Source organism: Lynx rufus, unplaced genomic scaffold (genome assembly GCF_022079265.1).
Source record: "Lynx rufus isolate CCGP_SWC_20201006 ecotype Redwood Valley unplaced genomic scaffold, mLynRuf1.p SCAF_5, whole genome shotgun sequence".
Taxonomy (NCBI): Eukaryota; Metazoa; Chordata; class Mammalia; order Carnivora; family Felidae; genus Lynx; species Lynx rufus.
This window is the reverse complement of record NW_025814867.1, coordinates 99,430,314-99,454,125: the sequence shown is the minus strand read 5'-3', so window position 1 is coordinate 99,454,125 and position 23,812 is coordinate 99,430,314.

The window sequence follows — 23,812 nt, the reverse complement described above, 5'->3', positions numbered from 1 at the left end:
ATTTCCTGAGACACCAAAACCCAAATCTAGAAGCAAAAGGAAAGGAATTATTTGAGGACGTGATCTTAAAGGTTGCATGTTCCAAAACATGGATTGTTAATTCAGGTTGAACCTCTAAAAAAATCAGTGGCAAAATTCTTAAGCCATTTTAAACAGAACTCAAATAATAAGCCGCTGGTCTTTAACACAGTAGTTTGTATGCAAATGAGCCATATTTATTTATCTTAAAAGGCTAAGAGGAATTCTTGGAAATCCTCCTGTAGTCATTCATTTGTATTACCATGTGTTATTGAAGGCAATAAAACTGCCTTTCTTTAAAAATTTCAGCCTTCTTTCCCAAGTCAGACTTCCTCTCCCAAAAGTCTGAAGGTCTTAATGGAGATTAAATGTGTGCTTTCTCCTGCTGTACTTAGCCAGCAGTAAAGAGAAATTTGGGGAGGGGAGATTCAGAATGAAAGAGCACCTTGTTTGCAAAGCCCCATGTTTCTAAGGTAGAAGACATCCATTAGGAAAAAAATATCCTTAGACCATTAAAGCAGTATGGCAGAGTGATTAAATACACAAGCTTCAATCAATACTGCTCAGCTCTGAAACTCGGCTTCACCACTTACATTAGGCAAGATGTGTAACCTCTCTGTGCTTCAGTTACTTCTTTAAAATGGGAATATCAACAGTAGCTACCTCAGAGGGTTGTTGTGAGGGTTAAAGGACATAAAAGCATCTAAAAAGCTAAGCAGAAAGCAAGCTCAGTAATTGGTAGCACTTACTGTGACTGAGGGAAACTGGCTGAGTGGCTTCTGAAGAGTGTCAGTGGGCCTGGTGGAATGATGGGGTCTCCCCAGTGGCATCAGCATCTCCTGGGAACTTGTTAGAAAGGCAAAATCGCAGGACCCACTGAAGAACTACTGAACAGAAACTCGGAGTGTAGGACTCAGCACCCCGTGTCTTAATAAGCCTTCCAGGTGATTCTGAACCATGCTTAAATTGGAGAACCACAGGGTGGGTAGGCAGGCTGGAGGCTTAGCAAACAGAAGTTTTTTTAGGGTCAAGCTTTTTAGGGTCTTACTTTTGTGGTAAAGGAAGAAATAGGACTTCCTTGTCTATAGAGGAAACTGAGACAAAGATATCTCACACTATTGTGAGTTTGGGAGGAAAGGCAATTTAGAGGGACTGCAGTCAGAGTGTCTAACCAAAGGATGAGAATCTCACCAGGAGCCCTGAGGCCTGGAGCAGGGACAGCATCTCAGACCTCACAAGCACAGACTGCCTTCTCTCCCCCACACCCCCACCCCTCCCCAGGCTCCAGGGCCCAGGACCTCCAGCCCCATCTCACTCTGGGATGCCAGCAGATTGCACCACCCCACTGGGGCGCCAGGTGAGAGCAGCAGAGATGTCTAAGGCTCTAGGCTTGTGCAAAGAGGGAGGCGCTGCCAGGAAAAGGTTCACAGAAGAGCACTCAGCTGCTTTGAGATGCCAGAAGGGTGTCTTCTTCCTAGTGCTCTCCTTCTCCCAAAATAAGGTTCCCAGAGAGCCAGAAATAGGCAATGGGGATGGTGGTTTGGAGCGGTGAGAACAGAGGGATTTGGAAGTCATCTATATAAAGGCACTTTTTTAAGTATTAAAAATACAAGCAGAGAGAAAGCAAAGTCTGGGGGCTTCGGAGAGAAACAACATATTCAGATCTACAAGAGGGCCACAGAAGGAAAAGGACACACAAGGAGGAGCTCAAGAGAGTAGCTGAAATGCTCCCTTAAAGATTTCTACTCCTTTCCACAAACAAGAATTGAGCAAATACCAGGTGCCAGCTACTCTGTTAGAGAGAAATGCAGAAGAGGAAATCCCTGCCCTCAAGGAGACTTGAAAGAAGTACAGGAGAAATGGAAGAATTTTGCAAATTCCTCCTAAAGTGACATCTGAAGAAACAAAAAGAACAAAACAACTCCCAAAGTTTCTTTAAATACTTGACTCAAATTTGAGATGTGGGGTTCAGCAAACAGTGGTAATGCAAATTATCCACTCCCAACCCCCTCCTTTACATGCACACGCACATGTGCATGTGCATACCCACCGACACACACACACACACACACACACACACACACACACACACTCTTCAGCAGCAATCATGTCCTTGGCCAGCTGGCTAACAAAGGACAGACCTAGCTGCTGCTGGCCCTGCCACTGTATTCTGATCTTGATCAGAAAAGAATTAGAAGTTAATTAAAGAAACAAATCTGAGAGTGTCTGGTACAGAAGCCAACTCCAACCTACCCTCCTTTCAATGAGGTAGGGGTATAGGAATCTGACAAACACAGATTTCATTTCCTGCGAAATGCACTAGGGTTTAGAAAGTAAGAGGGAAGCAGGATTTGGACAAGTACATTTGGGTTTTATCACACAGGACACATAAAACCTTTTTGTGGTGTTTATCAAGAGCCAGGGCCCCCTGGGTTCACCCATCCTTGACATGCACATACATTCTCAGTCTGAGCTCGGCCCTCCATGCCCCCACTTGGGACTGCCTCTTCCCTGGGGGAGAGAAGTCAAAGCAACCTTGTTGTGATGTTTGATGGCTGGGACTTAGATCACATGGCTCCCAAGATATCTGTCCCAGTGGTGACTTTCTCAGGTCATTGTCCAACTTTCAAACTTTCGCTAAATGTGAGTGTGTCAGTTATTAGGTGAAGGCAAGGGAACTCTAAAAGGGGCCCTTTTGTTACTCTTCCTACATCAGCTCCTTCGTCCCCCCAGGTGCTCTGAATCTGCTCACTTTGCCCCCTGAAGGAAGAAATGAGCTCTGAGTCCCTCTCAGGCTTCCTCTGATACTTATTTCCCAGCTGAGCTCCAAACAGCCTAATGAATTTTTCAGAAAGACCACAGCTGGCTTGTCAGGGCCCAGGTAACAATATTAAAAATAATCAAGAGAGGAATAATCCCAGAAGCCCTCGGGTGTTGTTTTCACAAAGATTTTTTTCTGGGCATCCTTACATGCTCAGGGTTATTCTTGTTTCCTTTCTCTTATCCTTCTTGGCCATTTTCCTCTGCCTCTTCTTTTCTCTCTGTACTGCTCCCCAAAGCATAAACTATGTGTCTATGATCCTGAACAAAGTTAATTCCAAACTTTTTTTTTTTTAAAGAACATTCTTTAGACAAAACACAACCCTGGCTGCAGCTGGAGACTGCTGGGATTTCTGTGCCTTGTTTTAATGCATGGCCCCTTTCATGAAACCCGGGAGAGTTCATGGAGGTGGGGGTGGAGGAAGAAGAGGAGGAGGGGGAAGGGAGGCGTGAACCTTTACACCCAAAGTGGGACTTCAGAAGAATTTACGGCCGTCTTTTCTGGAGACCGTTAAGATTTTATTACCCCAGTACCAGCAGTTACAATGCCCCATGGAGCTCAGAGCTAAGCTCAGGCCAAGGATCCTCCAGCCTGCTGAAGCTGGACAGAGGCCAAGTCTCCTGCAAAGTTCACTTCAGAAAAAGAGAGGGAGCCAGCTCCAGTGGGAGGTGGGTCGGAGGAAAGATAGAAGCCCAGAAAGTAAGTCAGGCATTATAAAGTCACAACCCAGGCTCTGCAGTCAAACAGAGCTGGATGTGGGTGACTTTCCATTATTTACTAGCTTATGATATTAAACAAGTGATTTAACTACTCTAAGGCTGGGGGTTCCCCTCCGTAAACTGGGGATAATAGCAGCACCTACCTTATTGGATTGCTGTGAGGATTAAATAAGGTAACGCCTGTAAAGAGTTTAATACAGTGTCCAGTTCACAGTAAGTGCTGTTATTTTATATTACTATAATTACAAATAACAGCATTGCAGGAAGGGAGAGGCCACCGAGTCGAGTTCTTATGTTCTTAAATGTCAGCGTGTATGGAGAAGAGACCTACTTTCTTTCTTAGCTCTGAACAGTCCCCTCCATGGTAACTCACCGGCCCAAGCCTGCTGGGTATGTGGAGTGTGAGGGGAAAGGCTAGGAAAAAGGAAACGTGAAAGAAAAAAGATGATACAATCAAAAGAGGTTTCTGGGGGCAAAAACCGACAAAAGACATGCAAAAGAAAACTAAGTGAAGGAAAAGAAAATGGAAATTGCTAAAGATGGAAACAGGTTTTGCTGCTGGACATAGACTGAATGGGAAATGTGGATGTGAGGGGTAGGAGTCTGGAAATGCGTGGGGTTGGTTTGGCGGCCAGACCTCCTTTTGGGAGGTGATGACTCCCAAAAGCCATGAGCCTGAGGGTATTTGAAGGACCTAAGCAGCAGAGTAGAGCTTTCTGCAGAACATAGAACTCCTCTGCATCCTAGCTGTCAACCACAGTTCCTGACTGTGATTGACAAGTCGCTGATGGATGACCCACCCCTACCTGCCATGCTCTCACGCCTGTGCACTCTATTGTAACCCTGAAGACTTTTGCTCCCTAAGGTAAAGTTTGACACTTTGTGCTGTGGAGCCTCTGTGACAAAAGGTGGGCTTACGTTATCCCATGCCCAGAGCGAGGTAAGGGGTCAACAAGTGTTTGTTGAGTGAAGGAGTAATGTTGTGTAGTTAAGGCAGACCTACATACAAGCAAGCCTGTAAGATGCCAAAGTCTACAGGGTTTCTTTCTAGCGGCAATGGCATGTTCTGGAATTGGAATAGTGGTGAGAGTTGTACAACCTTGTGTACATACTTAAACCTGCTGAATTGTACACATTAAAATGGTGAATTTTGTCATATCTCCATCAAATAAATAGAAAACATAAGCTCTCGCCTTGGAGAAGCAAACCGTTATGACGAGCACTTCCCTTCCAATGTACTTAATGGCAGGTCCTCTTCCCATCTCTTTGCTCCTTCTCAGAACATAAGGACAAAACAATTACCTTAAAAAGCCTTTATCAAGTCTTTCTTGGATTTTCACATTCTCTTGAAGTCTAAGTCAGACCAACAATGGTCAGATCTCAGAAATGAGGCGGCCAAGTAGGAAGGACTCAGATTCCTCTTGAACATTTCTCTAGGAGCTGTGAAAACTTTTCATGCTTGAATGTCCTGAGGAAGAGAATCACTTCCCTAGTGAACCTCCTCACATGATCCCAGCCACCAGATTATCAAGCATCAGAGAAATTCTAGGAAACTGATGGCAGTATTACCTGATTTTGAGTTCTGCTAGTCTTGAAGTGCTCTTATGGCACACCTTCTTTTCCCTGACAGTCAAGGGCATTCAAATGAGCAGAAATAGTTTTTCAGATGGGACAAAGGAGAAAGACAAAATCTAGCAGTAGATTCTCCTTCTTTTCCAACTTCTGTGTCCACTGAGAACCTACTTCCCCACACATTCCCCACACATTCCTAGACGCACATAGAAAACTTCTTAGTGTTCGACAGTATTGTTTTCTGTGGACACTTCCGTCTCGTGAGATTGCGTGGTTAAGGATTTCATGTGGCTCTTAGTTTAGTAGCTTGTTTAGTATTAGTGAAGGAAACTGCTAAATCTTAAGCTACCATTTAATACCTCAGTTAACAGACTGCTTAAACAAATAGGATTTCAGGTGTGGGGGCTGGTGTCTATTCCTAAAAAAACAAGAGAGAATGAGTCGATCCATTTCTGCATTCTGCCCTAAGGTTTGGGTCAAATGCCGGGTCTCCAAGAAAAACTGGGAAAGCAGATTATATTGTTTCAAGTTCCTTCTCCAGCATCCTATCCTGAGCAGAATAAAAATGTGAAAAAGTAAAATGTTACTTATTCAACCCTAATCTTGAACTAAACAAGCATTGAAAGCTTCATTTATTCAGAGGCTTTCCTTGAATTGAGGCAGAAAGTTCACTGCCCTTTGCAGTTTCTGAAAAGATCCCCCACCCCAGTGCTTCTGTAATAACTTGTCATACTCACTGAGAATCTCAGTTACCAAACCTACCAAACAAAATTTAATCTTGACCCTTGGTTCCCAGTTTTGTCACCACTAACGTGCCCATTCCTATATTCTTGCAATGATGTCATCATCAGCCAACCAGAGCCCGAAATCTTCTTGTGCTATCAGTGCTAACAACTGAATTGCTTGGTGCATAATCAGTTGGAGAGTTTGTTGGAAGTTAAATGTATGATTCCTTTTAAGCTTTTAAAGTCATTGGAGAAAAGCTTTTTGAGTCACATTTTTACCTTTGAGGATCCCCATCTCCACAATTTGGGAGCTGGAGACCAGATGATGTGTGAGACCCTTCCCAGCGTCAAAATTCTCCAAGTCTAGAAAATTGAGGGCGAATGAGTAAGTCCTGAATTACTTGGATTTGCCCCTCCTTTCAGCCCCCCCTGAATATTCTCCCTGAAAAGCAGAGTTGCCGCTGGCTGGACTGCCCACTTAGGACCAGCTATTCCTGGCCTCAGAATTGGGGGAAACAATGCAAAACCGAAGAAATGGTCATTATTTGGATTTAAATCCTGGTTGTTAACTTGCACCCAATGTCTTTGGTCTAGAAATTTAAGGGAAACAGTTTTTCCTGACTTTTTCAACAAGACTTTGTGAATATAGGAGATGGGGAGAAAGATTGTTATCTACTGTGCGCAAGATATTAAATCAAAAAACACATGAACCGGGACACCTGGGTAGCTCAGTCAGTTAAGCGTCAGATTTTGACACAGGTCATGATCTTGGCTCAGGTCGTGATCTGACAGTTGTGAGTTTGAACCCTGCGTCGGGCTCTGTGCTGACAGCTCAGAGTCTGGAGCCTGCTTCAGATTCTGTGTCTCCCTCTCTGCCCTCTCCTGCTCACACACTCTCCTTCAAAAATAAATAAGCATTAAAAAAACAACAACACATGAACTCAGAGGGACTCTAGAGTCTCCTTACACAGTAACCCTGCAGGCTGTAACCCTGAAGGCTTTGCTCCCTAAGGTAAAGATGGACACTCTGTGCAGTGGAGCCTCTTCAGCAAAGGGTAGGAAGAGCTAAAATTGAAGAGATAGGGAAAGGAAGGGGAAGAAAGAAGACACCCAGAAACCTGGAGATTCTATAGCTTCTTTCTCCAGCCCCTGTCCTCTTGTAAGGGGGCAGACACCCAGCTCCCAGCCACCCTCCCCTCCTATCTCTTAATGTTTACCACCGCGAGTGGCAAACCTTTATTGTTCAACCTCCATTAGCGCAAAATCTGGAGCAGTGCCCTTTGCTGTGAGAAAATGGCCCTTCTCACGGTGGCCAGCAGGGTCGCAGAGACCGTCCCCAGTCTCAGCAAGCTTGCCGCGTGGCTCCCCTTGTCCAGGTTTACTAAAATGTTTACTTTGCCACTGTCTAATTTTTAAAGACCAAGATACATTTTTTTTTTTTTTTACCTCAAATCTAGGAGCATTTCCTCATTTGTGGGGAGGGGGGGAGATAGTTCTTCAGCATATTCATAAGTGACCTAACGGATTCACTCAGAGAATTTATTCTCCTCTTCGGAATCTCAGGGGAAGACATTTCTGGCAGCCACAGTTTGTATCGTTTTCATTGAGCCTCCCTAGGCCTCTCTCTTACTTCCCCGGGCATCTTAAGCATTGTACTTCCTTTCCTTAATGCTCCTTCTAGAAAATGCTTCATGTTTCAGGTTGAGCATGTTCCTAATACACGAGTGTGTGAGACTTTCTGGGAAGTTAACCCGTTTCCCAGCAGCCCCCAGCAGAGGCTTTGTATATTATTTGCTTATTGCTTTGATTCTGTACTGTTCTTCCAGAGAAATTGGGAAACCATCCAAAGAATTTCTGGAAATTAAGCATTGCTGAAACACTGGTTTTTATTCATTATCATCATTGCCCTTATCATTTATATCTCTTTATAAACAAATAATCAAATAGACTTCCAGTATTACAGCAGCGAGACGGCTTGCTGTTTTCCACATTTATTGACAGTGTCCTGGAGCAAACCCAAGCTTACCGTCCTTGGACTTTAAGGAAGTAAATGACACTCAGGACATTGAACATTTCCCTTCAACTCCTATCCTGGGCAGCATCTTTAAACACAAAGATGAAGGGCGAATGGAAATGACTCATGAGCCCTGTGCTCGTGTGACAGGCTGTGCCCTGTGCCTGTGCCTGTGCCTATCAGGGATTCTCACCACAACCCCCTGAAGCTGATGTTAGTACACACGTTCACACTTTGTTATCCACAGCTGCTCTGAGTTAACCACTTTATCATCTGTAGTCTGTGCAAAGCTCCCCCGTTCATTTGTTGATTCCCTCTATCCCCAGAGCTGCTCACATTTCACTGCCACAGCCCGTAGGCAACATGTTCAATATGTTTTTGAAGATATTTTAGCAGGGGTGCCTGGGTCCAACTCTTAGTTTAGGCTCAGGTCATGATCTCAGGTTCATGGGTTCAAGCCTCATATCTTGTTCTGCGTTGACAGTGGGGAGCCTGCTCAGGATTCTGTCTCTCTGTCTCTCTCTTTCTGTTCTTCCCCCACTTGCTCTCTCTCTGCCTCTGTCTCCTCTCTCAAAATAAATGAAACTTAAAAAAATGTATTTTTGCAAAAGAGATTAACCTGTGCACGTGTTTTTATTTACATAAATGGATTCTAAAACAACATGTTTTCCACATTTTAATCTCTGACACCAGGATGCACCTTGCAATCAATGGTCTCTCACAGCTTAATTGGCAGAGATTGTACTCTCTTAGTCAAAGCATAAAATAATGGTGCAAAGTACAATAAATGGTAGTTAGATTTGAGAGAGACGTGGTATATATCGCATCCTATTTCCTCCCTCCCCTCCCCCTCCCAGGGTGTCAGTTTAAGAGCATGCGTTTTGTCATGTACTCCTGTCAACCGACACTTCTAGTTGCAGCCTAGCACTCCAGTGTGAGCCTCTGTCATACTTTATCTATGCTCCCCCAAAGACTGCCAGCTTGGCCCCGACTCCCTGACACCACAGACAGCATTGGAATAAACTTCCTGTGTATGTCCCCTATGGAATATTGTAAGTGTTTCACATGGGACAATACCTCTAGGAGTAAAATTGCTGGCTCCTAAGTTTCTAAATGTTAATTTGACTCAGTAGTTCTAGATTGCTCTCCAAAATGGCTGCCTTGTCCACGTTCCCCCAGCAGCGTATGAAGGTATTCCGTGCCCACGTCTCTGCCAACACTTGGCATTATCCAGCTTCCCCATTTTACATATGAGAAAAGAGAAGTTTGTATGTGTGAATTCTCTTCCCTTTTATCAACAGGGCATAGATGTAGTTAGTGGCACCAATGCCTGGACCATGCCAAGACACCATAGGTGAACCATGTGAATTCTTAATCTGTATTTCTTCCATCATTTAAGAATGTTCCTTAGCCTCTCTTGGCATCTGTGTTCTCGTTCCTTAATGTGAGTAGTATTTGATGATGTCCAGAGCTCTTTCCAAAGCTATAATTCTCCAACTGTGAATACTTATCATTAGCAATTGCCCCTGATGGCATCTAAATGCCAAGATGCTGGAAATGGGCTATTCTTTGTACCTTTTCATCTCAGTGACCAGAGAACCTAATGAGTAACCAAGGAACCACACTCAATGTTGTCTTCTTTCATACGAACCACCTCTCCCAGTCTCCTCCCACCCTCACATGAGACAATGCCCAGAAATAAGAGATACGGTACTCAGTATACTTTTGCAAAGCCCAAGAGTGTGATAGGTTAAGTTCTGTTCCAGCCTGAAAACTGTTATCTTCCCTGTTCTGATGAGGGATATATCTTCATCTTCATCAAGGTGAAGTCAATTCACAGAAATGACATCACTCCAACAGGGAGAAGCCAAAGGTCTCTCCTCAGCCATTTCTTGAATAAGGCTGGAGAAGTGCGAGATGAAGTTGGGAGTTGCTCTGAGAGCTTTTATGGCTAAATGCTCACTCCCCACTTATTTTTCTCTCCACTGGATGAGCTTCTGCAGACATGCTGGCTTACAGCCACTGTCTGAAAGGGTCATTAGTGCATGTCTGTCTATAGCAGCCTCACAGGGATTCACTTCTGACAGCTCCCTAAGGAAGACCAGCCCTTCTTGGGCCTCACAGATGACAGTTTGGCAGTAGGTTTCCACCAGCAGTCTCCACATTGACACCTACCCGCTTCTTCCCATGTCACATCCGTGTCAGGTTTCCCAATCTCAGAGACCTTGGAGAGACTATATTTTTGGCTGAGTTCCAGCTCCCTCTTATCAAGAGATGAAGGACACCACTTACTGCAGAGGGAAGTTCCAGGGACCAAGTATCTCAGGTCCTAGGCTCAGGTCCTCAGAGCTGGTATCTCTTCTGTGTGTCCTCTTTTGCCCAAACAGCTCCACTTTGAACACCCAGTATACCCATGTATCCCTGTGCTTTAAAGGGCAAGGTAGGAATTGTTTACTGAGGGCTGCTCAACTAGGCATTCATGCATGTCCCGTCTCATGTAATTTGAACATCTTGTTCTCCTAAACAAAGGACACTCAACTGGCTGTTTTGCCCTTGCCTTTTGCACGAGCTGTCCCGTGGGCCCCTTTGCAAGCAGCAGGATTCAATCTTCTCCCCTGGATAGCCAAGTTGGGAGATTTATTTTGCTATGCTATGGCCCAAGTTTGCTCATTGGGAAGAGCTGCTTAGCCATTTGCCTCAGCTCTGCTGGGACCTGGATGGGAAATCTAGTATCAGCCCACATGGAATATTGCTTTGGCTTAGCTGCAGAATTATGGTTCAGAGTTCCAACACTCTTGTCTTCACTTACTCCACAGGGTCATTGCTGGGACACAAGGGGCCCTGCGCCACTCAGGCTGGTAGGGGAATACTCTGGTCTGGGGCTTACTGCTTCTCCTTTAAACGGTAAGTAATAACATGGTTAGCAGAAAAAGCAGTGCTATTGTTGTTGATCACACCAAATGACATAAATGAATATTATAACCAGCCTCACAGCAGTCCATCCCAGGTTTTTTTTTCTTAACCAGAAGAGTTTTAAGAAAAAAACAATTTATGATGTTTAGAGCTTTTTTTTTTAGATGCAAAAAATTGCATATGAGAGATTGTGGACTTAATTCATGAAAAAAAAAAAAACATACTAGGCCTTTGGCACCAGAAGGCTATAGATTCAAATCCCATCAGGCTGATTTGGGGGAGTTGCCTAACTGCTCTAAGGTTCAGTCTCCTCATCTGTAAAAATGAAGATTACCATGACTACCTTGCAGCTTTATCTGGAAGATTAAATGAGACATGGCATGTGTAGCACCTGGCTGGCACAGGAGAAGTAGAAAGGCAAGAAAAGGATATGTGGAGACATGTAGGGATGAACTGGAAACATGAAATATTGGGAGAAACAAGAAACTTAGATTTGGGGAGGGCGTAGAGCTAGAGTGGGAAAGCCTTACCCTGGGAGCGGGAAGTAGTGAGAGAAAGAAGAGTTTGAAAGATGGACTCTTGATGGTAGGCTGTGATTTTTCAAGGTCCCAGGGAAGGCTGGAGCCTCTAAAGCAGTTGTCTTGAGTTATAGCAAGAAGCTTGCTCTCTGGAGCTAAAGGATGGTACAAGGTTCAGCCAGAAAAGTTGCAAACCAGCCTGGGGATACTGTTTATTGGGTATCAGGATGTCTCAAGCATCAAGTAAGTTTTCCCACTAAGAACACCAGACTATCACTCACCTGCATACGTGTCCACCCCATGATCTAATTTCACTTGAAGCCAAGTAACTAAATTCCCCCCAAGAGAACTGAGAAATTACAACAGCCGTTACGTGGTGCCTGCTTACTCAGAGTGCCAGGCTCCGGGCTGGGGCATCTTACCTCCGTCACTTCCTTAAATGCTCACAATGCTGTGAGGGCAGTATTATTTTCCATATACTAAAATGGGGACGCTGAGGCCCAGAGGGGATAAATGATTGCCCAAGTTCACAGAGCTAGTAAGTGGCGGAACTGGAATTCACTTCCAAGTCTGACTGAATGCAAGAGCCACTACAATATCTTACTTCCTGCTGGTAACGAAAATTGTCAGTCATAGCTTTTGTATGAGAAATCCCTAACCCCTTGGATATATTTTTTAAGTTTATTTATTTATTTTGAGAGAGACAGTGTGAGTACCAGCAGGGGAGGGGCAGAGAGAGTGAGAGAGAGAGACTCCCAAGCAGGCTCTATGCCATCAGCACAGAGCCCTATACAGGGCTCAAACCCATAAACCATGAGATCATGACCTGAGCAGAAACCAAGAGTCAGAAGCTTAACTGACTGAGCCACCAGGAGCCCCACCCCTCAGATATTTTTATGGGAGGCGACAGCAATGGAGCTTTTGTGGGAAGGACCTTGGGTCCCCTTTGCTGCAGTCCTTCCTTTAGCCATGTCCCAGACTGATGCCAACACCCCCTAGGTAGGGCAGGCCCAGAGCCAGGAACCCGCAACCCTGTGAAATGTGAAATCTGTGAAAATGTTTTAATGTATTTTAAAACCACAAGAAAAAAATGAACATAATGTATACTAATGGGGTTATAAAGGGTAACTTGTGATAATTTCATATGGAAGAAGGGGCACATGTAGGCAAAAGTACCTGGGGCCCATGAAAATTACATGTGGCCCTGCCGGCTTTCTTAAATAATCTGGAAAGCTTAGGGTGTATAATTGCGATCCTTGCATAGCATTGCCTCCTGTCTCATTCATTTGGAGAGTTATATCATTCTAGAAATCCTTAAGTAGGAAACATATGCTTCTCTTGGCAGGCTGTTCTCTTTGGCTGACATAAAAGTTGATACAAATATGTCCTAATACTCTGATATACAAATGTGAACAGATACTTAAACTCCAGATACACAAGCTATATCCAAGAACTGTGTACCCCTACTTGTCCCTGGGCGTAAATTCACAACCACCAGGGCAGCCCTAGGAACTTCACAGTACACATATTCACCAACACACACACACACACACACACACACACGCGCGCGCGCACACACACACACACACACACACACACACACTTCAACAATAAGACAAATAGACAAAGAGCCAAGAAGATCTAATTACCATCCCATGAACAGCTAAAAAGAGGAAAATCCCAGATTTGGAGCCAATCTGCGGTAGGTAAATAAAGGGGCAAGAAGGGGTGGGAAGAAGGATAAAGCTGTGCAAATTGAGTCAATGCATTGTTTTGTTTTTTTTTTCAAGGTCCAAGACCAGAGTGCTCATTAATGATGGCTCTCAGGGCTTCCTCAATTAAGCATCCCCTGCTCTTTGAGGGGTTCCAGATCTACACAACCCAGCAATAACATAAGATTTGAGAACGAAGTCGGGGGTTGAGAGGAGGGGAGCAGGTCAAAGCTTTGTGAGTGGCTCCATGGTTAAATGCAAGTTCAGCTGAAAAGCCTTAGAAGAAGCTATCTCATTAATTGGACACTTTCACCTCTGTCCTTTCCATTCTGCCCAGTTATCCCTCCACAGAATGTACCCAGGCAGAACAGTTGAAAGAAAAGGGATTATCTGCCCTATTCTCCAAAGCCAAGTTATTTTTGGTTAATTGGGGGTAAAAATGTGAGGCAACCCCTGGGCAAAGATACCTTCAAGTCCTGCCTGTTTGGAATCAAATCCCAAACCCATACTAATAAGAAGATGTGTACTCGTAAGGGGACCTGGGGCCTCAGTGTGTTTTCCTGTAATATTTATTTAACTACAGTGTTGGGAGATTCAGGTCCACTGATTCTTTCCATGAAGATATAATGCCACCTATTGAAATAATAATAATAGAAGTAATTGATAACAATGATCTCCTTTAATCCTCAGGGCTCCATGAATTAGGTATTGTTAATACAAAGAAGGAATTTTACAGACAAGGAGACTGGACCTTGGAGATGTTACATAATATACCCAAGTTCTTATGAGTAGTACATTGCTCAGATGCAGTGTTAAGTCAGATCTGTTACTGTGGTGTAATTTACATTATGGTTTCTTCCTCATTGTTATTCATCACTTAGGGTTTTTGTTTTTGTTTTTGTTTTGCTTCCAAATTTTAACTACTGGAAATAATTTGACAATGTATGTTTTGTGCATAAAGCTTTTCTCTTTTTTAAAAAAATTTTAATGTTTTATTTATTTTAGAGAAAGACAGACAGGCAGACAGAGTGCGAGCAGGTGAAGGGCAGAGAGAGGGAAACGTAGAATCCGAAGCAGGCTCCAAGCTCTGAGCTGTCAGCACAGAGCCCAGCGCGGGGTCAAACTCACTGACGGTGAGATCATGACCGAAGCCAAAGTGGGACGCTCAACCGACTGAGCTACCCAGACACCTATCTCTTATTTTTTATTATGTTCCTAAAATAAATTCACAAGTAAGATGTCTGCATCAAATGGTTTAAATATTTTTTGTTCTCACTCTGTATTACCAAATTACATTTTTAAAAGTTTTGCTAATTTACGCAGAGACGTCACCATACAAATGCCCTACTTTTCTCAGATTCTTTCCAACAGAGTGAATTTGCTGATGAGATTTGGCTGCACTCTGGCTACTATTCCATGTTCAGTGTTAAAGATTTTCTGGAATTTCATTTCACTGGCTAGAAGCATGGCAGGCTGTGAGTGTGCTGGGTTATAAGGAGCCTCACGAAGGTCCATTACGTCTTACCCCTTTCCCACCTATTGGCCAATATCTATAATTCTACCACTAAGGATGCATCCTTTTGGCTTAAGTCTTAGAGTTTTTCTAAATGACCTTGAAAGGTGTTACTTTTAAATGGCTATCAGCTATTTTTATTCTGTTGTGAAGATGAGGAACCACATTATTTTGAGGAGGAGAAGGAGAGGGAGGCAGGAGACAGTGATTGGAGTTGGGGATGGGAAGGGTGGGGAAGGACTACAAGCCAAGAAGAAAGAAGACGCATGTCCTTTCCCTCCGCATCTGTTTTTCTTCTTCAGTGCTGGTGCCTGGGGATGTAATTTTCATTGATTCATTCATTCATACTACAAAATGATTTTTTCGAGTGCTTACTATGATGTAGACAGCATTATTGGCGCTGGAGAGGGGTACATCACTGAACAAAACAGTCACAGGAGACAGTCAAACAAATAAATGTGTAACATGATATCAGAAAGTAATAAATGCTATGAAGTGTTGTCTCTAATGAGGAGATTTGTCAGGAGCCAGAGTCTTTTCTTGGGCTGGGAATAGTTGATGTATAGGCCCAAGGGTTTGGGGCATGTGTGTGAGACTGAGGGAGATGGCAGGAAAATAAAAATCACAGGTAAATCACTAGCAAACAAGGCAGCTTTCTCTTACTAGGAAGTACTCTGAACCCGTTTCTTTCTCCTAATAAAGATTCATGATCTTAGTAACCAGTTCCTTCACCTGGCTGTAGGCTGGGGAAAGATGTGTCTAGATGTGGGGTTACTGTTCCACAGTGAGAGCCGCAGAGCCCTCTCAGAAGTGGTGGGAAGAGTAGATGGCCCCGGAAGTTAAGTCTCACCTGACCTGCTACTGCTAGGCTTGGGCCAGGCCCTAACTGCTCCACACTGGGCCTCAGTTAAGCAAAATTAGGGGGTTTGATGCTAGGAAGAAGGTCTCTGTGGTCCCTTCCAATCCCAGCCCTCTTTTTCCACCTTACCTTGCATTTCTGCCAGTGAGCCCTCCAAGTACACAGCAGGATTAATCCATCAGCTCAGCCAGGCTGGGAGAGGAAGTATCAATGATATTGCACTCCAGTGAGCACTGAAGAGGCTCCATTCATGGGCCAACAAAACCTGGGAGAAGCCTCCGACTTAATCAGCCCTGGAGGCTCCATCAGTAGGAACAAAAGAAATCAAAGCTTTACTTGGCAATCGAGACATAGCTTCTGCAATCTTCCTGATACCTGAGCCCCCTGGCTCCAGCAAGGCACGCAGGCCTACACACACACACACACACACACACACACACACACACACACACCACATAGACTGAGGGGTTACAGGGTTCCAGAAGGAAGGGGAGAACAAAGAAGCAAAACACCTGAGGAATTAGGTGATAGCTGCTATGATTGAACAAGAGCCTCATTTTAATACTACATTTTAGACCATGCTCTAGGAATGCTAAGAGTTTAAATTAAAAAAAAAAATTAAGATCCTGTTTACACATAATAATCAAGGAACACTTCGATGAGGTTTAAATGAAACTCTTGCATGGACTTCTGTGTGAAACCTTTTAGGGTCCTGGAGTTAAGCTTCTACCATATTATAGCAGTTGTGATGCTTTGTACCATACCTTTCCATAGAGTATCTAGCTAGGCTTTTTTTTTTTTTTAATATTCTGTCATCCTTCTAGTAAAGTAGGTTGAGATTATGCACAGCCCCATTTTATAAGTGGGAAAACTGAGGTTGTGTTTCTTATGGCTGCTATTATGTCTATGATATGCTGCTGTAATCACCTGGGCCACCTTCATCAACAGGCGTGATCATTGTCCCTGAGCTGACTGCGGTACAAATGAGCAGACTGTCCTTGCCCTTCGGAAGGTAAGTGCCAGTGCCAGAGTGAGGACGGGCAGTCAGGATACCACACACGCAGCAGCCAGTAACTCCCCTGGAAATAGAGGCCCTCCACACTAGTCTCAATGCCACACTCAGCATTGTCAGACGCTGAAAGTATCTGGGAGATCATCTGATTAGGATGACTCACAGAATTAATTAATTACTTGTTTTTGTTTTGTTTTGTATGCACATGCTTGTTTGTTTTTGGACCTTCTGCTGCCCTGTACTATCATAAATTGCATCTTTCTGAAGGCAAGTCTGAGGAAGTTTGCATACATGAGTATGTATTAGTAGTGAATGGGCATTGTCTTTGAAAGCTTGCTGACACTGTCAGCAGTGTTTTGTGGGTCTTCAACAAAGACGTTTACTAAATAGCTTTAGGGCAAATATTTTTGGCTGAAAAGTCTAACATTAAAATGAACAGAAGAAGTTTGCAAGCGAAGAATACAGTTTATTATGTTCAGTTATTCTCCATAAGGAAAGGGTAAGAGACGTGGGGTTAAAAATCACTCTTGAGTGGCCATGACCAGTGGATGATGGGCATGGTTTCTTCTTTAAAATATGATAGCTGTGGCCACAACAGGGTAGGAAAAACTATGGAAAAGGTGTATCTTTCTCTTGGGTTCAGCTACTTTTCTGCTCTGTGCGTCTCTCCCTGCTAGTGATTTGTTCTTACCTATGAATTAGGGGGCCCTTGTCATTACATCAGGATGTTCTTGTATAGCCCTTTGATATTTCCCCTAAGCAGTGTCCCTGACTTAGGACCAAACCCATTTCCCTGCCTTCATCGTTATTTTCCAGCTCAAGGTCCTGATTTTCTAGTTCAGATGTGACTTCCTGATAATTGGATAATTTCAGGTATTGTCTCCAGAACAGAGAACTTTGGGGGTCAAAGAGCCTTCACACAGCAGTCCTCTCAAACTCCTCATGAAGGGTCTGATCATGAATTGAGTCTGGCATCTTAAGACCTCCATTCTCCACATCACAGAGGGGACCAGAGCTCTTGGTTGTGAGCAAAGCAGAGGAAGCTGCTGCAGTTGTAAAGTATTCTGAAGGTTTTTTTTGTGGAGAAAGACCTTCTGGCAGCCCTGTTGTTTCCTAATAGTTCCCCTTCCACTCTCAGTGGTGTGTGTGCAATTATCCAGAAACCTCCAGGCCCCTTCTTCAACACACGTCTGGCCTTCCTGCTCAATGCTTTTCCCAAGTGAAAACGCAGCCTCTGCAGACCGGCCAATCCCTCAAGCTGATCCCCCCCCCCCCCGTTTCCAAAGTTACTTCCTGCCTTGGTGGCATCTTTCATGAGAAGGGGCTGGAGGTGTTTTGCACCACTGGCACACAGTGGGCACAGTATATATGGGGGCAGAGTTGAACAGATTGCCAAGAAAGGGATGGCATCCTTCTGCTGAAAAATTCCTCTAGAGCTTGGCCTGCATCTGGGATGGCATTCTTCAGAGGGTGGTCTAAAGTTCACAGTGGGCTATGAGGACCTGCCTTGTGAATCCTTGAAAGGATTAAAATGTCTGTGTGGAGGAGGGATCTTCTTACAATAGAAGATGGAGTAAATGAGCCGTAGTGCCTTTGGCCAATTAAAAAACTTTGAGAGCACTGGAGAAAAGTATAGTCTTGCCAGGAAGTAAGATAAGAGTGCTGGTGGTTCACTTTGGCCTGCTCAGGACACTGTCTCAGAATGGAGGGAGGGAGTGGAGTTTCAGAAATTCCTCTCTGGTGAAAAAGCTTTGGTGCTCTCTCATCATTCAGGGTCCCAGATAACTTCTGTCCGGGAGAGTACCTGAGTGGGTGTACCAGTGTTTGCCTTTGCAAACCCCCCTTTTCTTTACTCTTATAGCTGATAGCTTCCTCCATCCACCCCACTGCCAGACAGACATATTCAGAAGCATTCTTCAAACAGTGTGCTTCCACTGGTTGGGTTCTCTGCACTGTCCCTCCTGCTTCCCTGAGATTTCTCCTAGTTCATCTTCACTGGACATTATGTATTCATTCCCAAGCCTTTGACTCACACATTTAAAATGATTTCCTGGCATACTTCCACAGGTGGCTAATCACATCCACTGTGTATGGATTTTGGTAATTTAACTCTTATAGTGAACTGTATTTCCAAAGTCTTAGAATACATCTCATTGTGGCCTCTAGGCCCTACTGTGTCTCCTAAGCCTGTGATTGGTTGGTAGGAGCAAACTGTCCCCAAATCATAGCTTATAGGTGGCAGAGATAGACAATGAATTTGTGTATCCTGTTTATTATCCCTCCTCTGAATTCAGGAGCAGCCTTCAGCTCTTCAGTGAAGCCAGCTCTAGACATTCTTCCCACACTGCACATAGAGAGCTGGAATGATATTTGGCTGAGTCCCCTAACAGCAACTTCGTGAACAGCAGAGGAAGCAAGCAAGAGATAAAAGCAGCAGCTGCCAATGAATGCTCATACAAACTGAAAAGTTAGCCACCCATGCCCCAGAATAGGGCAGAGGCAGCACGTCTCCTCTCTCTGAGTCAAGCTATTAGTTGTAGCTTTCAGAACAGTCCCAGGTCCTGAAGAATCACTTGCTCAGCAAACACCTGCTGGTAGCCTCCAAAGTGCCAGGTAGGCAGTATGGGCATAGGATGAGTAAAGGATGCGTGAGACACAGTGCATGCACTCAGGAACTCACAGTCTAATGATGGCAGAACACTGGCTTACTGGCAAGTGGCTCCTGGAATAAGTTATGGGATAATGACTGGCAAGAAGGAGAAGGAACCTTTGGAATTACCTGGAGACGCATTCAACCTTGCAGTTCTTCCAGCCAGCACAAGGATGTTTTTCAGTGCCAGCAGCACTGTTCCCCTTCTTCTTCCTTCTCCTTGCCCTCCCACTCTTTCCTCTTGGCCTGTGGAGTCTGGCTGTTGGCCCGTCTGAGGGCTGTGGCCACTGCTTTACAGGCTGAGTCATTCCCACCCACCACCCCACACACAGCAGGGCCCCCTCCATGAAAGGAACAGGGATCTTTAGATCAAGTTGAAGTTTGGACTGATTTATTTCTTTATTTTAAAGAGGTTAAGGAATGAAAACTTTTATTTGAATATGAATGAGCTTCGACACTCTTTTTTAAAGCACAAGGATATTGCTAATTTTTAAAAATACATCTACCCCCGTCCTACAGGACTTTGGTTAGAGACCTTGGACTAGTGAGTGAGAAAAAGCAAGTAAACTAGCCTGGTTTAAAATGCTAGCCAGGAGAGTTGCATTCGTTTTAGCTAAAGAAAATTCCAAAACTAAGTGAAGTGCTCCATGAGCAGTCATCCCTACCTACTCTATTGTTTATAAAATGATAATCCAACATATTATGCATTTGACAAATATTTGGTGTTAGCCATCTTACTGAGCCCTGGAAATAGTGCACAAGACACAGTCTCAACCCTCATGGTTCCTTGAGGATGTTTCTTCAAAGTAAAAAATATGGCTTCCTAGAGGTTCTGCCAGAATTAAAATGCTCTTTCTCTCCCTCTCTCATTCTGTGTGCATGTGTGTGTGTGTGTGTGTGTGTGTGTGTGTTCTCCCCTCCTGTTTTTCTAACCTTCACCCCCCTTTCTTTTTTTAAGTTTTATTTATTTATTTTTGAGAGAGAGACAGAGAGAGTGAGTGCGGGAGGGGCAGAGAGAGAGGGAGAGAGAGAATCCCAAGCAGGCTCCAGCTGTCAGGATGGAACCCAATGCGGGGCTCAAACTCACACACCATGAGATCATGACCTGAGCCAAAACTAAGAGTTGGACTCTCAACCGACTGAGCCACCCAGGCGCCCCTCACCCCCCACTTTCTTTCTCTCCTCACACTGGTGTTAGTCATGGCAGAGTGTGTTAGCAGCTACGACACTGACAGCCAGGCACTGCTTTGTATGATCCATAATTTGCTACATGGCTGTATCAGTCAGGATAAACTAGGTTCTGCTGTAGTAACAAACAACTCTGAAATCTTAGTGGCTTAGTGGCTTAAAACAAGAAAGATTTATTTTCCACTCAAGAAATATAGTCATCATAAATTGGCAGGGTCCTTTGCTTTTTTGTATTTACTTAGAGACACAACTGATGGAGCAGCTACCATCTTGAATGTTGCTGGTTATTATACCAAAAGGGAAAGAAGGCTCTGGAAAATCTCAAAAACAGGCTCCATGCTCTAGCCTGGAAGTGTCATATGTCACTTCCACACAAAATTTAAAGGCTGCACCTAGTTACAAAGCTCCATCCAATTCCAAAGGAGCCAGGAGATTCAACCCTGAGGAAAATGGAATATGTGTCAAATAGCACTAGTGACCACCAGAATAGTGAGTAGTGGATTTGATCGATGCTTATCCAAGCCCTAAGATGCTAGGCCACTGGGCAATTTCAGCCTCACTGTAGCGAATTCTGTTTCCTCAGCCTCAAAGAAAAATAGGAAAATCGCAACTACTGCTAAGTTTCCAGAATGGTCTGATCCCAGGGTTACACTTCATGCCATTTTCCAGCCATATAGATAGACATGCCAAAAACACGGAGATAAGGGTGGTGGTGGGGCTACAGTCATGAGACCATTAGATAAAGAGGTTTCAAAACCAGGCAAATTGGGATTTGAGTCCTGGGTTCGCCATTTACTATCCATGTCAACTCAGGCAAGTTTCTTAACTTTTCTAATTCACAGTTTCCTCACCTGTAAAAAAGACTCAGAATTTTATTGTTGGGATACACTGAGATAAATCATGTAAATCCCTTAGTATTCAATAAGTAGTCACCATTATTTTTGGTGTTAGGATTGGAATAATAAGTAAATTATCACTGCAATGTCTGAGAGAAATCATGTAGCAAATCTGAAGGATACTTTAAAGTTACCTTTCCTTGAGATGCTCTACTACCTGTCAAGAAAAAGAATGTAGGAGAGAGATATGCGTGAGTAGCAACAATGATGCACATAAGAGAAGCCAGTGGTATGATACATGCTATGTATGAAATTCCTCTACATGCACTCCTAAATACCTTTTAGGATTAGAATGCCTTCTCTATCCCAGACCTTGATTGAATGCCTACTATGCCCAGACACCTCACATGTAATATTCCATTTAATCGTTGTGATGAGCCCATCAGCTCATATTTGCATGTCCATTTAATGCATGGGAGACTTTACAGCAGAGTGGGTAAGAGCATAGGCTCTGGTGTCAGACTGCCTAGATTAAAATTTTAACTCTCGTGTAGCACCTGGGTGGCTCAGTTGGTTAAGCATCTGGGTCTTCATTTCAGCTCAAGTCATGGTCTCACAGTTCGTGGGTTCGAACCCCATATCAGGCTCTGTGCTGACAGTATGGAGCCTGGTTCGGGTTCTCTCTCTCTCCTCTCTCTGTCCCCTTCCCCCTCCCCCCAAATAAATAAATAAAATTAAAATGTTTGAACTCTAGCAATAATCAGCTATCTGACCTCAGGCAACTTACTTTACCACTTGTTCATCTGTAAAATGGGAATGATAGTTACATGTCACACGGTTGGTGGGTTAATTAGATGAGATGATATACGTAAAATGCTTAGCCCACTGTTTGGTATGTAATAAGGGTTCAGTGGATGTTATTTAGAATCAAGACTCCAAAAACTTAAGTCCCTCGCCCGAGATCACACAGTTAGTAATTAGTAAAATTTAAACTCTGGTCTTTTCAAATCCAAAGCACATGTGCCTGTGTGTTACCACATCGTTCCATTATTTACACTCATGCAATTACCCTTAGGACTGCATTACTCTTCTGAAATTTGGGTTAGGCCGTTCTCAGGCATAGCTGGAGAGTAGCCAGAAATCATGCAGAGGGCAGCCTGTGACGGTGGCAGTAAGTAAGTGGACTCATTCCATTTTCAGTACTGATCCAAATAGGACCCTAATGTTGTTTGACTCTATGGAGGGGAGGTACTGCTTCACAGGTCTTGATGCCCTACTATTAGGGACCCGTAGGTCATCAGGCTGTGTGTGAGGTGACTGCCCTATGTTTTCTTGCCTGATCTTTAGACAGACTTTTGAAGGAAGTGCTTCTTTTCACCAACTGTTTAGGAGGAGACTAAGATCCAAAGGGTTAATGAAGTAATGTACCCAGGGTCATGCAGGTGGAAAGTGGCAAAGCTTCTGAAAAATAAATTCGGTTGAAAACAACCTTTACATACTGAACATCTAATAATCTTATTTCTAAAATGTAGTACAGCCCCAGGTCATCGAAATAGTAAATGTTCGTTGTAGAAAGTTTGGAAAGTAATGCAAAGTATAAAAAAGCAGGAAAAATCATCCATAATTCTGCCACCCAGAGTCAATCATATTAAGTCCTTTAGTATATTTCCTTCAGGTCTTTTTTCTTTCTTTTTCATTATGGAGTTAATATCATATGAAACAGTATCTAGCGCTACATTTTAGAAGACCAAGAATGAATTCAGTGGGCATTTCTAATATAACAAAAGTCTTTGGTTATAAGAATTCAGGAGTTGATAATAATAGCTGCCATCTATTTACTATTTCTATATGCTTGGCACAGTGCAAAATACTTTAAAAAATTTTTTAATGTTTATTTACTTAAAGAGAGAGAGAAAGAGAGAGAGAGAGAGAGAGAGAGAGAGAGAGAATGAGTGGGGGAAGGGCAGAGAGAGAAGGAGACACAGAATCTGAAGTAGGCTTTAGCCTCCGAGCTGTCAGCACAGACCCTGACACAGGGCTTGAACCCATGAACCATGAGATCATGACCTGAGCCACAGTCGGATGTTTAACTGACTGAGCCACCCAGGCCCCCCCCAGATGGTGTTAATTAAACTGTCTCTTTCTTTATCTAAACGTATAAAGTAGGCATTACCTAATCAAATAATAAGGATATTTATGCAACCAGTATTTTAATGCACTCCATTTTTTTAAGAGAAAGAAATAAAAGACAACAAATATACTGATAGATCTGATTTATTTTAAAAACCCAAACAAAACACTGCCAGGCTGTAGCCTGTGGTCACCATGAATTCTCTTCTGTTTTCCACCCCTTTCCATGTGCTTGGACAGTGAGGACTGGTGTCCATGATGATGACCACAGTGATGATTCACAAGCATCACAGATGAAGGGAGTTAACTACACTTCCATCCCTTGGCTTGTGTCTGCATAGGCCAGCGTGTGAGTAGCCCGGATTATGGGACCACTCAGCAGACTACAGAGATAAGAAATGAGCCACATCTCCCCACTGTGACCTGGACCGTGTTCTGATTTCCTCCTTTGGTCATTTATGCCAGCTCTGCAGTAGCCCTCTTGTCCCTGGGATCTGGACTTCAGGACTGCCCTCTCTGCAGCCCCAAGACCAGCCACAGACCGAGTGCAAAATGGTAGCTGGTTTGCTATGCGGACCGTCCCTGTCCTGTGGGATAAGAAGAAAAGGGAAG